Raw genomic sequence first — 13563 nt, 5'->3', positions numbered from 1 at the left:
AAGACCAGTTTTTGGCACCTGTTCTTGAAATGAAAAACAAAAAAAGCACAGTGAATCAAGATGATGCGTTATTTTCCAGGAATTCAGCAATTTCTTGGAGAGATTAAATTTACTGCAGCTTTGAAATAACAGGGTTACTACACATTGTGAATGGCCGAGTGTCTCTGCAAGACTGGATAACAGCTAGCATAGCGGACTTGGGGGATTTTAGTGTAGTTAACCCATCCTCCTGTTCTGTTCCTTCTTCTACAAGCAAAAAGAAAATGTTTGTGCTTAGTACAATATTTATGGCTATACATAATAGTCAATTCCTTTCTGGTTTTACTGTACCAGCATGTACAAGAAATACATAAAACTATATATATTATTGCTACTACTTTGCAAGATGTTGTATATATTGTAAAGCTGGCTCTCTAATAGAAGGCAGCTAAAGACCCCTGCACTTAAATCTGCCAAAGCTGATACAGCAATCACAAACATGTGTTGTTACACTTCTTGTGGCTCATCTCCACATGGTGCAGCTGTTGTGTTGGCTAAAGAGAATGCAGGCCCAAGGGAAACAAATTTAATTCAGCTGGGGTGACTTCCACTAAAGAAAGTGTTTTAAGGAGAACAGGTGTCTTACAGTGAGGGGGATTGTTTGAGAGGTTTTCTCCAAACTTGCTTTGCTTCTAGGAAGTCTTCTAAAGTGATGTGCTTGTGATAATAATCTCTTGCAGCGTAATTTATAAAAAGTACCCTACAGAAATGCAGTGGATTCCAGAAAATCTATTTTTGTTTGTTTGTCTTAGTCCTAGGACAGGAAGGCTAGCACAGGACCTTATTGCACAAGTTAGAAGCTGCAGGGAGTGTTACTGCTGTTATTTGGATTCCTCAGCCTTAAGAAGTTTTTTCTTTTTAATAAACAAATGGCTGTGTCAAGGCAGACCCACAGTCCGTGTAAGTCACCAGTTGACACTCCTAGAGCTGTGCCAGTTTATACTTATGTATCTATTATTTTAAGCTTTTTTGCTGATGTCACTTAAATATAACTTCCTCCTAAATGTGTTTGTGTTTGCTTAAAATAAATGAGCTAAGCTACACTATGTAGCCTAATAAAACAGTATTAAGTGTATGTCTTTTTTTTTTTCTTTTCCAGAAAGGCATTTACCTTGCGTCCTATGATACCATCTCTAGCTCCGTCACGCACTCTGCGTCTCTGCATCCTCTGGTATATCTGAGCAGAAGGTGTTTGGGTGATGCTCAGTGGCTGACTCGGCAACCGTCCTGCTGTGGACAGGAGCAGATCCCACAGCACTGGGGCAGCCAGATCCCTGGAGGCTGGGAAGCACTGGTTTCCCAGCGGGCTCTCAGGAGATCTCTGTTTCTTGGCGCCGGTTGAACCAGCCCTTCAGACAGACACAGCAGCAGCCAGCAGATCTTTCTCTTCTTGTTGTCAGCCCTGTTTCCAAAGTAAGGTTACTCCAGAGGGTAGTTTCTTGTTGTCTAGGTGTCTTCATACTGCAGTTTCCTCCTTTGAGTCTGTTTTTTTCTGTCTCACACAAGGTCAGAATTCCTTCTCTTTGGTGAAATGAAAGTCCAAACAAGGGATGTTTTTTCCATACAGATCCCATTCCTACAGAGCCTTTTTTTTTTTCTATAGGATTTATAGGAGCTGCTCTTGGCTCTTCCTTCTCAGGTTTTAACTAAATAAATGTCATGATGACAAACTCCTGTTTTTCTTTTTGCAAGGTTAAGCTCATCAGCTCTTATATCAATCTTTATTGCTACATGTTGTGTCCTCAGAGTGTCTTATGCAGACCTTGGACAGCTTTTTAGGCTTCTTCTCAAGTTTCTAAATTGGAGACACAGTTCTCCTACTGAATTCCTCCTTTTTAATAAAAATACAGAATCACTGAGGTCAATAGTAAAATTCATGAGATTTTTGTCATCTGCATATGTCTGCACATAAAGACCTGCAACAAATCTTGCATTTTTGCAGACTTCCCCAAACTGAGGAAAATAAAAGTGTTCCATCCTTGCCACTTTTCTCAGCAGGAGTTCTGACTAAGCATCACTGACAGTAGGAATTGCCATGGCCATGCCTGATCTCGAAAGCAAGGAGTAGATGGACCTGGAGTACACCCTGCCAGTGAGGGAGGATAAGGATTCCAATTAACAAAATAAGTGGAACCAACTGCAGAATGAAACCTGCATTCACAGTGAAGCCATCGTGGGGACACTCACTCTTTATTGTGTGTGTATATGACTAGTATCTTTTCCAAACACTGAAAAAATAATAATTTGTTATTTGTAGAGTGAGATTAATTCAGCAAAGTGTCTGAGTGCCACCCAAGGAAGCTGGTTAAAGTGGCAGCTGAATTAAAGAGTAACCTCTTGCTTTTCATGGCATTGGAGTACATGCTTATCAGGGAAGTTTTATGTTCGAGGTTCAGGGAGAAGGTGATGGCCATCTCCTCTGAATGCTTTCAGATGACTGATTTTCAGAACGCTGCTGGCATTCTTCCAGCCAGAGGCCTGGCTATTAGATAAGCTTAACATTATGGTGGCCATTTGCAGAACAGATGAGAGCAGAAATAGCAAGAGGAAATGAGAAACCTAAGAAACCTGCTGGAACTCCCTGCAAATAAAGATCCAACCTTGGAAAGAAAAGTCTTAGATCCTTCCACTGAAATAAAAACCGGTGAGCATAAGTTTTCAGCTGCTAAAACTATAACCACTATCCCAAGGGAGATAAAAGCGCCAGCCGAAGAAAGACCACCACAAGTGCCGGCCTCAAGAAATTGAGGAAACATTGCATTTACTTCCTTTGTGAGATTCTGCACAAAAGTTTTCAGGTATTACCAGATAGGATCCATTTGCTTCTGCTTTCAGGTGGTTGTTTTAAATGATGAAGCCCATGGCCATCCTGGCTAAGAATGCTGTTTAATAATCCTTCCTTTGCTGGTATTTAAATAGTGTCACGTGGCATTGTAGCATTATGCTACCAAAAGATTTGACAGATATCATTTGGCAGCTCCTGGGGTGGCGATTCACTTCACCCTTCCAGCTGCACCTTCCCCTTCTCCGCCAGAAATTACTGTTTCTGGAAGTGACTTGGCAAAAGGGACCATACCTGTAGCCCAGCAATTCTGGTTAGGTGAGATACTGCAACTCAAATTTGCAAGCAAATATAGCTGAGGGCCATTTGTTTTTGTTCTACTTTTAGTAGCTGAAGTCTCCTTTGCATTGGCATTTGGAAGTGTTGTGAGCAGCGATCCTTTGTTACCACGTTTTTGCTATCAGAGTTTCACATAGCAGTGGAACTGATGTGGTGGAAAGGGGAATGGGACTCTCTCCACTGATAATTTCCTGGCAGAGGGAAAATATTAAGTCATCTTTTTTTTAATCAAATAGTCTCACCTGAGTAAATATTCTAGCAATTCCTATTTTTGATTTTATTATCATATTGCTCAAGCTGTGTTTTCTGACTGTACAACAGTAATAGTGCTATGAGCACTGGAAGATTTTTCAAACTGGCATTGTATTCAGTTCCTTTTACATTTCCACATGTAATCTGCATAACATTATTAAATCTTTCCTGTACATTAGCCTCTGGGATTTAACTGGAACTCTTTGGGCTTGACAGATGTCCTCTGGCAGATTTTTTGCAGCAGTTTAAGTTGTTACTGCTCACAGCTATTTTCTTGGCCTTTTCCTGGAATGGGACATGTCTCAGCTGCTTTGGTGGAAAACACTCACCTCTTAGCTTTCAAAGAAGATAAAAGTGGGTTTGAGTTACTACACCGGACTTTGAACTGAAACGGCTGAAGCAAAGGTATGGTTGGCCAGAGGAAGAGCAATCTTTCACAGACAGCTGTCGAAGCGGCTGATACGGTACCACGGAGGGCACTCCTGCAGACTCCGGGAGAAATATTTAGAGCATCTTGCTTCTCTGGTCCTTTTTCCACGGGAGAGCACAGGAAAGCTGGATATTCTCTTAAAACAGTGAAGGTCATAATAAAAATACTTAACTTTTGCAACTCTTTTTTGGAAGCATAGAGATTCTTCTGAAATGAATCTGCTTTGTAGGCTGCCTCCTACTATGGGTCATGAAGTCATCCTAAGTAATATGGTACTTAGATGGTGCAGAGTTTGTTTCCTTTCATCTGTACACCTGCAGAAGGCTTTTTATGTGTGGGAGAACTTTTTCTGCCTTGTGTGTTTTGCAAATAACCACTTTGCTAAGGAGAACCCTGGGCTTCTGATCTCTGCCTAAGTTACCACACTTCCTACAGCTTTGGGGTGAATAAAAACAGTCACCTCAACACCTCTCATTTGTTTTTTAAAACCCCAGTATCAACCATTTAATATGGAAAAAAACCCACAACATCACGTTTTCATGAGTTCAGATGTTTTTGAACAACTGAGCATTTAAATCTGGGAATAAACTTAAAAATGTATCACTGCCTTCAAGAAGTGTGCTTTAGTTTTAAGAAACTACAGCTGCAACAAAAAGATGGAAATTTCACGCACACTAGGTTGAAGGTGGCAAGGATTAAAGGTATGGAATTAAAAAAAAATACTGTTGGACAGAATAGGAGACATAAATCAACGACTAACTTTGGCTAAGCTTTGTGTTATGGAAGTATGCGGCATTGCAGCTTCACACTTATCAGTATTTGTCATCTTGAGTATCAGTACACATGCCAGATGCAAAAGAGGGGCCCAGAGAGAACATGGGGGAAGAGGAAAATAAAATTAATAATTTCAGTGACAATGTACAGTATTTTGATGTGAAACAGAACTTCTGTAATATTTCAAGGGACTTACACACATATAGATGTATATACGTATGGACAAAAGCTGTTGGAAATATGCCTTTGACTTAAAAATGTGCCTGATTAAAAAGAATACTGATAAGAATTAAGACAAGAACAGCTGGAACTTTGATTGCAGTTATGTTTTCTTCTGGATGTTTATTTCTAGATCACTTCTGCAGCTGCTTTTATCTACTCCTTAGAAGTTCTTATAGATTTGAGGAACCATTAGCTGTAAAAGTAAACATCAGCTCTGGTCTGGTTTTATATATCTTTGTGGAAACCAGTGAGGGGAGAAAGATAACATTAGACTAATGCTGAACAAGATCAGACTTAGGTGATGCTTTGAACAGCATTTTAGCATTTCAGGCTTCACCTGTAACTCTAACTGAAAGTCAAGTATTTAAAATGCTATTCTTTACCAAGCACATAGGAATTGCCAAGCTCTAGGAATGAAAATGCTCTTTCTGAAAAACTTAAATCCATGTCTCACTGTGGTTCAAAAGACAGAATGCTCTCAAGTGTGCCTCTACTATTGAGGTACAGGGATGGTCCTTAAAACCAGTTCTGCTGCCTTTCAGTATCTGTCATCTATAAATATTATGCTTTGAATAAAACAGATCTGCAGTTTTGACTCTGCTTCACTCTATTTTGTTATTGTAGTTGTTTAAGAGTTCTTTAATACCTGTGGTTTTGTGTTTGCTCAAGAGCTGTCTGCTTGGAGACTGGAGAAAGGTCAGGTTAACCCTGCTTAACCTTAGCTAACAACCTTTATCGGTGGTCTCCTTTTCAGATCTCAGCTGTGTCAGGGATGCCACTGTGGCCACCAACTGACTCTCATACTAGCTCCCACTGAAAGAGACACACTGTATTATATTTACTTGATGCTTCCTCACAATACGAACTCTTACCATGCCACTCTGGTCAAAGCCCTCTGCCCAAAGTCATGGGGACTTCTCTGTGCTCAGGTTTCACAAAGAGTTCAAGCACAAGATACATTTTGTTCAAGAATCCTTTCAGGTGGCTCCATGAGTCGTCTTGTGGGGCCTTTCTTGGATTCAGAAAATACTTTTTCACTTGCTATAATCAGCTTTGATTTCTCTGTCTTGAGTTAATAACAGAGGCTTCTTCACAACTTTCCACAGGCACTGTCTTAGGCTCCCTGAAATCATAGAATCATAGAATAGTTTGGGTTGGAAGAGACCTTCAAAGGCCATCCAGTCTACCCTCCCTGCAATGAGCAGGGACATCTTCAGCTCTATGAGGTTGCTCAGAGCCCCGTCCAGCCCATAATCTTGTCAGCACCATTGATCCTTGCTTCCATCACAGCCAGGAGGGCTGTTGTTCCAAAGCATGCTTTGTCCCTTGGTCCCTGCTGCTCCCCTCCGTGCACACCCAGCCTCCTGAAACAGCAGAGTGCTGTACCTACACTGGTGCACTCCATCAGCAGTTCAGAGACCAGCAGACTTGTCAAAACAGTGACATGCAAAAGCTCCTAGTGGCATTTGAACAACCAGCAATCGTCAGGAGAAATGAAGTGGCAAAGGGGAATACATATTACACTTGAAAGTGTGTGGTGTAGCTGACAGCATCTCCTTCCACTCTCCACTGATCTGAAAAGCTGAAAATAAGAGGCCTCGAGGCAGCTCTGTTTCTGCTGCAGTGTAATGTCCTTGGCTTTCAGCGCTTCTCTGGCGTTAAAATGAGTTCTGGTGTTGAAATGAATGGGGTCTGTATTTCTCTTGGTAACAGCTCCCGAAGGGGCATTTGAAAGAATAGCATAACCAATTAATAATTTTCTCCAGCCAAACATGGGTGAGCAGGTCAAATAAATGAAATAGTTGATGCAGACAGAGCAGATCTGCAATAATCATTGATATTCCTTATGAGCTCAACCATGGCATCTAGTACAAATGAAACAGAGGAAACATCCATTTGCTAGTTTTCATCTTACCAGTTACAAGCACAAGCAGGTCCCTCAAATACTTCTGAGGGGTCTGCGAAAAGGAAATAAGGAGAGGAAGCAGAATGGCCGTGCTCTGAGTGGGAACCTGCCTCACTGCGGGAACAGGAACCAGGGGTCCATGTGCAGACACAGTAGAAATCCATTGCTGGGTTTCACCTTGGAGTTGTCTTGATTTTATGTTTTCTCTCCATTGGTGGCTTATCCAGAAATCAGATGCTATCTGACATGATAAAATGGGTTTGCATGGGATGGGGAAGGGAAGACAGAAGAATATGATTTACCAGGAAGTATTCTGTCTGGCCCCTTCCCAGCTCAGATACATTCTTGAACTAATCTGTTCCCATTCTCAGCCACTGCTTTGACCATGCAGCCTTTCTGTACTCCAGAGTAATCTTGCCCTGATCTTTCTCCATAGTGACTGTGAAGAGTTCACAGAGAAAATGGGCTCTTTTTCCCATGCCGCAAGCTAGATCCCAAGTGCTCTGCTCAGAAAAATTTCCAAGGTGTATCAGCACCACATCCACAAGTTTGTTGGAGCAACTGTCCTTCTACCCAACAGGATGGTGCACACAATGGTGCTATGAGGTGGCAAAAGCAGCTGAGGAGAACACCAGTATTTAAGGCAGAAAAAGGTGGTCATAAAAGATAAGTGAGTGCCAACAACTTAACTCATGGAAAAGGATGTGAAAGCCAGCATGATGCAAAATCTTGCCAATAATGATAACTACTCTTAGATTTTTTTATAAGCTTTTATGTATTTCTTTATTTTTATGAGGCAATCTGAAAATAATGGCCCTGATTGAGGAGATCTTTTAAACCAGTGGTAAAATACGTGCTCATCAGGTGACTTTGGCATATAAAGAAATTGAAGCACCTACTTAGGCACTGCCCTGGGTAGTGATGAACTTAAGCATGAGCTTAACTGCTTTTTTGTATCATACCCAGTAGAGATTCAGGGTAGTGTTCAGCCTTACAGTGTCTTTAAGAGTTTTCAAATGCATTACCATGGTAAGTTTTCCCTCAATTTCCTTGTATTTCAAGAATCTTCAATATCTTAACTTTAAAATATTCTGATTTTATTAAAAAGTGCAGAGTCTTATCAGTAAGGTTTGTCTGGACATCCTACGGGTGAGTCTGCCTAGAAACAACTGGTACTTTTTCATAATATCCATTATTGTCCTCTTCTTTGAATTAGATGCCACAAAAAACTGAGAAAACAGGCAGTGATTAATACAGACATTGTGCACATCTGTGAGTGATGATTTGCATATGCTTGCACCGTGCTTGTAGTGCTCTGAAAATATCTGAAATGCTCTGTAGTATCATGGTTTATAACATGTCCTTCACCACAGTTTACACATTGAGAATGCATGTTGAAAACAGGAAACACACATGTAGAGCATAGGTAAAAGGGAATTACAGTGTACATATATTCAACAGAACAGTCACAGTTTAAAAGTATCATGAGTATCAGACTTGCATAAACAAATCAGTGCTTAACCCACAGATGTATCTAATGACCATATGGATTCTGCATGTTTACAACTGGAAAAACCCCTCTGAGCTTTTTTATTGTTTGCTGACTTTCGCCCTGCAGTATTAATTTTATTTGTGAAAATCAGTTTATTCACTGGGATATAAAAAGTTCTTAAAATGAAATGGAGTTATTTAACATATGCCACAGGACAAGATGTACGGACCCCATTCTCTGCTGCCTTGGAGTTCTCATATCCTAGGTGAGTTACGAGATATACGACCAAATGTACAACTGCATTTCTTAAACCACTTTATTGCCTTTATACTATATTTCTCTTAGATTTCCTCCATAACAGTTGGCTCAGAGACTGCAAACTTCATGATCCTTCCAGCTTGAGGCAGCTGCAGAACTTCATCGGTGCCTGAAATCCCCGGTTTCCCAGGAGCGAAGCATGCAAACCCATGTCTTTGCAGCAGGCAGGTGGCCCTGAAGCCCCACGAACATTCACATCGCAGGCTGCTACTTGGCATTTCTGCCAAGGGAGGTAAAATGCCACCACCAGAGAGCAAGAAAAGCCTGGGGACCCCTGCAGTCCCTAAACTCAGATCAAGGAGAGCTGAAATGGTGAGAAAGGGGCTCACTTGAGTGCGATGGCTATTCATGCTTCCAGCCATGGCTGTAGGCAACAGCCCTGCTCAGTGTTTCAGTGCTGATGGCAGGAAAGACTTCAGCCAAATAGCTGCTTAAACCAAACTATAATAAGGTATGGCACATTGTATTTCTTTATGTCTTGACAATGGTTCATTTCAGGCACCACAAAAACATATAATTGCTGGTGGCAGGGGAAGGAATGCTTTAGGCTAGAAATGTCCATTTATCGAAAGTTTTTCTCCCCCTTTTCCCTGAGGAGATCAGCAGGCTGGGAGAAGCAGGAAAAGGCCGCCGGCTTCGGGCTGTGCCGGGTGAGCTCGTCCCGGCAGGATGGCTGCAAGGACAGAGGTTCTCCCGGCAGGGGACGGAGAGTCCCGTCCTCAGGGCCGGGGCAGAGCATCCCCTCTGGCGCAGGCCGGCTGTGCCGAACACGGAGCCTTTGCTCCACAGAGGGTCCGGGCTCTGTGGGCTTGGGCCCCGCCGCCGGGGCAAGGTGACAGCACCGCAGCGGGTGGCGAAATGGCTCCGGCCCTCGCGGTACCGGCGGCTGCCTCCGCGTCCTTCATCGGCTCATCCGCACCGCACCACTGCACAGCGGCCCAGTGCGCAAGTTCCGCAGCACGATGGATCCCCACCGCCGCGCACACGGCAAAGCTGGACTCAACCGAGAGCGGGTTGACACTTCTCCCAGTGTGCCCGTGAGCCCCGCTGTCTTTCGACCGCGACGTCTGAAGAGCAAAACCCCCTCCGGGGCTCCGTGCTACGTAGCGAAGTGAAGGCGAGGAGGAGGCACCTGTTGGGCTGGCTGCGGTGGTGGTGCCCGTCGGGGAGGTGTCAGAGCGGGCAGCCGGCGCTGCAGCGGACAGGGCGGCTCCCCCGCTCCCTGCGGCCCCGGGGCAGCCCCGCGGCCGGGGACCGCGGGCAGGGGCCGCGGGCGAAGGGGTGGCGGGAGTCGAGTACCGTAGGAAAAGCGGGCGGGATCCAGCCCGTTGAGGTCGTTGTGTGCTTAATTGTTTTCTTTTATGGAAATTAATCGCGGCGACGCTTTTTGGGCATCCGAATCTGAGGTGGAGGAAGGGAGATGCTGAGCGGGAGCTGCATTGGCAGTGTCCCCTGGAGCCCGCCTAGCGCCTCGCCTCCCGCCGCCTGCGCCTGTTCGTTAAACCTTGGCATTTCTCAACTGGTACATTAAAAACCGAAACAAAAAATCCCACCCCAACAAATCTGAATGAAGGAGGCGATGATTTAGTCACCAAGAAACACCGACGGAATCAGATGCCAGATCGACGGGCGGTCACTATTTTCCTTAAAATTTTTTTTAAAAGTCCCAGTGTGTAGCCCGAGTCGTTTGCAGCACCAGCCTGTTTGTCGGTGGGCAGTAGCCCGGGCCTGAGACCCGGCCCGCGGGTGCGCTCACTGCCGAGGGCACCTCCGCCCTACGCGCACCGGCAGCGATCCACGAGCCAACGGCCGTCAGGAGCCGTCGGGGCGCCTCCCTAACCAGGGTGCGGAGTGCCCTGCACCGGGGACTGTGCTCCCGGCCCCTTCCTCGTCATAGCACCTGTCATGAGCCGCAAGAGCTTCGAGTACCCTCCGCGGGTCGGTGCTGCAGGAACACCGGCCGCGCCGACTCTGCTTCCAGCCGCCCTTTCTCCCTCCGACGCCAGCTCTGCGCGCACCCGCGGCTCCCACTGAACATCTCGCCCCGTTCATTTTTATCGGGGTTGAGTCCCCAGCCCCCGCAGCCGCCCGCTGCTGACAGCGGCGGTGTGTTAAGGTCTGAGCCGCTTCCTGCGGACATCGCGCACCGCAGCCGCGCACAGTCCTCCGCGGGGCCTCGCTGCCGCCGAACCGCCGTTTGTCTCCCTCTGGGCTCAGGACGGGGCGGGTGGTCAAGGTTTGCCCCAGGCTGCTCTGCCAGAGAAGGAACTGCTTTAATCTGTTCCTCACAGCGGGAACAAACACTACCTATCTCCCTGTCCCTGGACACAGTCCAGCGCTCGGGATGTATTGGGGGGAGGCGGTTGAAGGGAGAGAGGGCGGGGGAGGCTGAGATGACCGCTGAAGCGTCGGCACCCGCGGGACGCGCCGATGGGAGCCAGCAGCGCGGGGTGCGCCCTCGGGCTCCCGCGTAGAGCGTCGTTGCTTCCCCCTGTCCTCGGGGCACCGCGGCCCCCGTGTCCCGGAGGGTGTGGGAAGAGATCCGCGCTGGCTGCCGCCGGGCTGTCCGCCCCAACGCGCCCCGCGGGTTCGGAGTGGGCCGGAGCCGGCGGCGGCGGCGGGCGGAGCGGGCAGGGCTCCGGGCCGGCCTCCAGGGGGCACTGCAGCACCGCGGGCCGTCGCCTGACGCGCGGCTCCGGGCGCGCCCCCGCCTCGCCGCACCACGGAGTTCGGCCGTGACCCGCGCCCGGCCAGGGCACGGCGGGGCGGGGGGGCACAGCGAGGCGATTCAGGGCACCTCCCTGGCCCGGGAGCGCCCGTTCTCCGTAGGGCGCGGTGTGGCCGTCGGTGCGGACTCGTGCGCTGGGCGTCGGGGGAAGGCCCCTGGGGGCGGGAGGATCTGCCGGGTGCACGGAAAGGTGACGCGCAAGCGCGGGGGCCCCGGCGGGACTCAGCGGTCTGTGCTCCCCGGTCGTGCTACCCTTGCTCGACGGGTGTCCGCTGTCATGGAGCCACCAGACGCCCGAGCAACCCCGGGCTCCGGCAGAGGCGCCGAGCGGTGCGGCAGTACCGGCGGGTCTCGCCGCCTGCTTTCGCCGCGCACCTGCTGGCCGAATGAGGCGGTGGCGCGGCGAGGTCACCGGGCGCTCCCTGCCAATACAGACGTGCGAGGCTGCCGCCGCGCTGCCGATAGCGGGAGAGCGTGAATTTTCCCGCTCACGGCGTAGCAGAAACGTACCGCGAGCGGTCGGGAGCGAACAGACCGGGCGGCGACACTGCACCGCTCCGTTTCCCTCCCCAGTTCGTTCCACCTTAAGGCTTGTTCGTTGCCTGGTCGGTTTGGGTTTGAGTTTTTGCAGCTTTTATTTTGCTATTTGGTCTTGATTGTGGATTGGTTTTCCTTTTTTTTCTTTCTTTTTTTTTTTTTTTTTTTCTCCCCAGCAAATGCAGCTTAGTTTCCCTTGCTGTAAAGGCAATAATTGATGGATCTCCCGAAACAGCCCCCTCCGACCTTTGTGTCCGGGGGGGTCCTTCTTGACATCCACAAGGCAGCAGTGCGGGGTGGAAAATGCGACTGTAATCTCCCCGTCCCACTTCGTTCTTGAAGCAACCTGCCTCACTCGAGAAAGCAAAATAACGAGGACATGCGGCTTCCTCCCCCGCGCCGTGCTGGAGCCCCCCGGCCCGGCCGCGGCCAGCGAGCACTCGCCCCGCACAGGCTCCCGCGGCCGCCTGCACCGACCTCAACCCGGCCCGGGGGGGTGGCTCCTTCTCCCGTAACTGTGAATCTCCGTGTCCTCACTGCCCAGGAGACGAAATACTATTTATTTAGGGCTGCTGGGAATTAAAACAGGGCATTTTCGAAGGAGGACTTTACGAAAAGAAACGAAAAACAGCCCGAGTACCCCGCGGCCGGCGGCAGCCGTGCGCTGCAACGAGCGTCAGCTTCGGCTGCGCTGCCCTGTGAGGGGACACCTCCAGACCTTCCTCTGCCGACTTCGATTCCCTTCTTCGATTTTGTTTTTTCTTCTGAATACTAACGGGAGAAAAAACAAAAAAGAAAAAAAAAAACCAAAACAAAACAAACAAACAAACAACAACAAAAAAAAACACCAACAAAAAAACCACCGATGCAACCGCCACTTGTGTCCTCTTCTCTTCCGCGAACTCAAATTAACAGGCACAGGCTCTACTTCTAAAAATTTTCAAAGCAGTTTTAAAATGCCGTGTCTGCCGATATCTTTTCATACTTCTCAAAGCTTACGTTTAACCTTCAGTATAGGTTATATAAAAATTTCTCATACATGTCATTAAGTAATGCATATATCAAGATAAAGTTACAGCTAAAAATTAAACCCAAATTCGCTGTATGCAACCAACCGTATTGCAACTAACGACAAAAATGAATACAATGCTTTAATCGAGAAATTTGAAGAGGGTCACAGAGGCCCCCATTTAGCAATAAATTCCCTGATAATAAATCGAAACTGCGCTCGAAACTATTTGTCTGTTCCAGGTAAGGATTGTGTGCTTAGTCGCCGCACATGGAGGGGATACCTCCACTTCGCTTCTTTTGAATCTGCGTTTGTGTGCCTAAATATCAGTCAAAGGGCAGAGCAGAACCGCTGAAATGTCGGCCCATAGGGCGACCCGACGTGACGGCCACGGAACCATTTGGAAGTGAGCGTTACCTGCACTTACAGGGCCCCTAGAGGACGGAGGCGCCCACAAAACTCCGCGCTCTTGGTTTGGGGTAGCGGGGGGGGATATTTTAGCAAGTCGTGCCGCATGTGTCACACTGGCTAGGGCACGGCAGGCGGCCGAGGCGCGCAGTGCGGCGCCATGAGCGCGTAAATCCCCGCGGCCGCGGCCGGCAGTGGGGTGGGGGACGACGAGTGGTTGTTGGAGGGAAAAGTCACCTTAGGTGACGGGGGGGGACGACGACGGGGGGCGTCCTGTCCCTTTAAAACCCAGTTGCTACCCAAACACAAGTAAACAGTGAGGCCGGC

General features: G+C 47.9%; 1 protein-coding gene across 1 annotated transcript in view; it reads right to left on the bottom strand.

Annotated features, from left to right (window-relative positions):
* STK3 (serine/threonine kinase 3) overlaps window positions 1-1169 on the bottom strand; it is a 143135-nt gene extending 141966 nt beyond the window's left edge. Inside the window, exon 1 of the mRNA XM_071803915.1 lies at window positions 1151-1169. The gene's annotated coding sequence lies outside the window, so the exon portion shown is untranslated. The remainder of the gene's footprint in view (window positions 1-1150) is intronic.
* Between the last annotated feature and the right edge of the window lie 12394 nt (window positions 1170-13563).

The sequence above is a fragment of the Patagioenas fasciata genome, chromosome 2 (genome assembly GCF_037038585.1).
Source record: "Patagioenas fasciata isolate bPatFas1 chromosome 2, bPatFas1.hap1, whole genome shotgun sequence".
NCBI classification, from domain to species: Eukaryota; Metazoa; Chordata; class Aves; order Columbiformes; family Columbidae; genus Patagioenas; species Patagioenas fasciata.
The sequence above is the reverse complement of the archived record's forward strand: the minus strand, read 5'-3'. Positions and strand labels throughout refer to the sequence as shown.